Source organism: Hippocampus comes, unplaced genomic scaffold, assembly GCF_001891065.2.
Source record: "Hippocampus comes isolate QL1 unplaced genomic scaffold, H_comes_QL1_v1.1 scaffold170, whole genome shotgun sequence".
NCBI classification, from domain to species: Eukaryota; Metazoa; Chordata; class Actinopteri; order Syngnathiformes; family Syngnathidae; genus Hippocampus; species Hippocampus comes.
In genome coordinates, this window is record NW_017806171.1 from 195,448 (window position 1) to 200,004 (window position 4,557).

At 48.7% G+C, this 4,557-nt stretch overlaps 1 pseudogene; it reads right to left on the reverse strand.

Annotated features, from left to right (window-relative positions):
- Nucleotides 1–4,260, reverse strand: part of LOC109531792 (intraflagellar transport protein 20 homolog pseudogene) — a 32,903-nt pseudogene extending 28,643 nt beyond the window's left edge.
- Nucleotides 4,261–4,557: the final 297 nt, after the last annotated feature.

Genomic DNA, 4,557 nt, shown 5'->3' on the forward strand with positions numbered 1-4,557 from the left:
CGTCGTCCCGCTTCGGAACCTCACCCACCGTAGCAAGCGTGAGTCGGAAACGGGGAACGTGCGGACGAACCGGATCACGTTGCTAAAAGGAAAATTTTAAAACCATTTTTTTGGGGTGAGGGGGGGGCGGCACGTACATACGTTAGGACTTTTTTGACGTACTCTTTGTCCGAAAGGCATTTCCCGCGGACACGTATGTATGCGGCGAATGCCTTCTTCTTCTTCTTCTTGTTTTTGTGTCGCTCCATGAGAAACTTTTCGAAAAGGCCCAACTCAAAGGCAAAACAGCTTGAGAGAAATCTCATTTCCGCACGCACGCACGCACGCACACAATTGCACAAGTCGTGTATTTAATCTTGCACAGCGTTTGCGATATTTAGCTGAGTGTTGGTGATGGTGTCAGGCGCGCCGCTGAAGGTCTTCCAGTCTGTCCAATTGAAAACAGGGAAGCTATTGTTGCATTTGACAGTTTTCTAGTTCTATTTCACCGAGGGACCAAATTGCTCTTTTGGCTAATCGTGTCTGTCAAGTGTGAGATTTGAATCGCATCCTTGTTGAGTTGAATGATTATTTTTTTTTCAGATGTTAAAAAAAAAAAGAAGCGCACGTGGACTTTGTCGTTTGGAATCAGTCACCGGTTCAACCGTCGCTGCCGATATCGGCGTCACCTCCGCTCGCACGAAATACACCGCCTACGCTTGTGATAGCACACGATTCCCTTCAAGTCCGATATGAGTCAATAGGTCACGTGGCAAATTCGTCATTTTGTCAATGCAAGAGCAGACATTTCCCAAATCTCGTCTGCATCCTTTCTGTGTCCGAGTCCAAATCATCTCCCGTTCCCATGCCCAACATCGACGTGCAGTTGATTGGAAGCCCTGCGTTTATTTTTTTTCCCCTCCCCTCCCCTTCTGTATTTTTGTCATTTTCTATCCTGACCGTATATGTGAATTGAGATATTGTTTATGAAATAAACTCTTTTAAAATCAAAAGCGTATGTTGGCCCCAGATTGTTTCTACATTTCAATGTGACCGGTTCAGTTTTCATTGAAATTTTTTTTTTTCTTTCTTTTGGTGGTCTTCGACCAAAGTCTGCTCACGTGGAAGCATTGGAAATAGGTGAACCCAGCGGCGTCAAACTCATTTTTGTCGCGGGCCACATCGTAGTTGCCATTTCAGTTGCAGGGCCATTATGACTGTGAAACCATTTAAAGAAGTCAAGAATAATTGTTCAACTCGGAGCCCCGTGGAAAGTCTTTGGGACTGCAGTCAAGTGCGTCCAACCCGCGGCAGACACGAGGTGACAGATTGGTGACAACCTGTCTTCCGAGTATGCGCCGCACGCCGATTCCGCGGCCATGGTGGTAATTACAGTCGACAGCCGCCGCTTACCTTCCGACCCCTCATCGCGCGCACGTTTGTTTCGGAGCGTGCGCGCTTGCCTGAATTGAGATTTCGAACCCCCGCTTCTCGCGCGAACGTCCTTGACGGCATCAAGCTTTCATCTTAAAGCCGCGGAGTGACACTGAGCCCTTGTCCCGCGGCGCTGGCACACCGCGCTCAGCTTTCCGGAACCTCGGGTCTTTCTGTACAACTTGTCTCTTTCCTCAGCTTTTCGCAGCACGGGAGCCAATTTTAATCCCCGCCTGCATAGAACTGAAGCCCCCTCATGCACAATGATAGTTTCCTGCAAGGGGGGGGGGGCAGTAAAAACAGCCTTTGAATGCTGTTCTCAAGTCGAAATGAAAAGTGATGAATCAAGTTGCTTACAGTGCGCCGGTCGGACCACTCTGAGAGCGTGAAATGAAATGCCCGACAGCTCTGAACTGATTTGCCTCCGCCAGACACATTTCGCCACCCGGGAACGTTTACAATCGTTGCCGCTCATCTCAAATTATGACTCCATCATCCGACGGTTCGAAAAACGGGAGGTTTCTGTCGTTGAACGAGTCGACCAAAAGTTTCAAGATAGAAACGCTTTGAAAGAGAAGCACAACGGGAGCTCCAAGTGCCTCAACATACCTTAACTGTCGCGAGAGAGCTATTTGGGGTTTTGAGGACTCTTTGGAATCGGAAGTGCAGCAGCTACACGAAAGATCAAGATTTTCATTCTTTGGTGCACTTTCTTTCACAGTTTGCTCCTGACCTTTGAGCTCATGACTTGGATTTCATCCGGAGAGCACAACACCTACATAAACAATCAAATCAAATGCAATTAAATACAAGACCCCGTCTCAGAAATTGTGCCGATCCGGAGAGATGATTCCGTTTTGGTCAACGCTGTCAAATTATTTCCTGTTTTATTAAAGTACTGCATGCCAGTGATTAATGCTTCAAATAAAACGTCGATTATTTTGGACTACTTCTCCTCATTCATCATGTGCTCACCAAAGTGCAGACAGACCTCGAGGAAAATACACAGCCACGTACGGGACTTCGACTTCATGTCAAATTTGACATTCCAGTCGAGCTACAGAGCGCGGCGCATTTCTGCATTCCCGCAGGCGTAAAAAAGGTGGCATGGAGAGCAGAGAACAATAAGAAAAAGAACATCTGCTGTGACATAGTCGGGTCAGAGGGGCGGGATAAGAAGATCCCTTCAAGCAACGGTTGCACCGTGGACCTGCCAGCAGCAATCATTTGCACAGGCAAGCGTTCCGTGAGCATGGTCGCACGTGACAGGTAAAAGCCGCACTTGCTCCCGGAGACGTGGACCCTTTTAATGACGCAAAAGCGAGCTCGCTACAATTTGGATTCTTTCATCATCGGGAAGAGATTGAAAGAATTTACCCATATGATTCATTAATACCTGGAAATCCAGGCTCTGACACAACCACAGTCAATGACAGTAGCTATTGACGTTACTTTCAACTTATGAACCTCAACGTACCTCGAAAAACCGAACAAATCTGTCCCATTTAACGGTCATTCACTGTATCCATTTCCAATAAAATGGCCGCCAACTACGATGTTTCGTACACTCTGAACATCTGGAGATGTAAAAACACGAATATGTCATCCAGTACAAACATGTCAAAGACAAATTCGTGTCTATGAAGAAATACTGATTGGATAAGACACGACACAAACAACCGGAGCGTCCTGACTTCATCGGTGAAAACATTCAGTCAGCAAATGTTGGCCGCCATCGGCAAGCGCCGCCGAAGCCGACTTTGAGGGAAACACGATTGCTCCTCACTGCTTCAAACCATTTGAACTTTCCCAGTTCAGATCATCTCTCAATCTGTCGACCTCAAACTCTGGTCTGATTTTGTCTCCGTTACGGACGATTGTCAAAATCGTCGGCGTTGCCATTTCACAGTCTCGGCCGAGCTTCCCCCGGGGAGACTCCCTTTCGGAAGTGAGACACAATTTCAGCGAGATTCGCTTCCGTTGACCGGACGTGTTTTTCAAAGCACGTGCTCAGGAAGTACAACAACATACGAGGCGATTGGCAGTGTTGCTAAGCAACGCAGAGGAATCCCCCACTGTACATTTTGTTCACAAGCAACGTCGCGGCGGCAAACCCTTGACAAATGTCAGCCGGGGATCAATCTGGCCTGAGCTGACGACACCGATAGGAAAAAAAGAAGAAGAAAAAAAATATCTCCGGTTCAAAATGTAGGCATGAGAAATCTCCGAGCCCTAAATACGCATCTCCTGCACTTCTGCAAAGGAGTGATTCAGGCATGCAAGCCATGGCCGCGCGCAGCTTGCACAGACGCAGCAGATGCGGCGCTCTCTGCGGGAGAGCTAATTAGCCAAGCGACGTTCCTCTCCTCAGCGCCGAGCTGACCTTCAACACTGCTCCCTTAAACAAGCACCCGGAAGCCCCCGCGCGCACGCATGCTGCAAAACAACACCGCCACTTTCCTACTAGATGAGAGGAACAGCTTGCTCCAGGCTGAAAGCTGATGACTGCGGCGCAATCGTCATTTGGGCTGGCCTGCGAAGCCAAATTATACTTGAGTAGAGTAAGAGCAATTCATCGACCTGGTGTAGATTTGTCGTCTTGCACGCACGGCTTGGTGGGATGATGCTAAGGCGGAATTCCCGCAGTGTCTAAAAATAGCAACGGTGTCTCAACAACAACAACAACAAAAACTCCCACTCTGGCATCCCTTCACTGGCTCGTTTTCGAGTTCTTCGGAAGACGCTTTCATTTGTTTTCAAATCTTGAAATGGCCCTTACCTTTCTGAGCTGCGAGTGCCTCGGGTCCTCGGGTCTCCGGACGGGACACGATTGGAAGTTCGGTGGAGTCAGCGGAGGCTCAGCGGGGACGGAGTCTTGCGCCAAGGCCGCTCGCTCTCTTTGGAATGAACGTTGGGCGAGCCCCCTCGCCGTCCATCTTTCAAACTCAATTTCCTTCTTTGGCTTTGGACTCGGCACGAGACTTGATTTCGATTTGGACTCTTTTTGTGCTTTCGACTGTCGTTGCAATTCATTTAGTCTTGTTAGTAAACATTGTCTGTCCTCGGCCGTGTGGCCCACTTTTCCTTTTTGTGGTGTTCTGTGGCCTTTTTCGGTGCGGGCTCGGCGGCTCCCCCCTCAGCCAG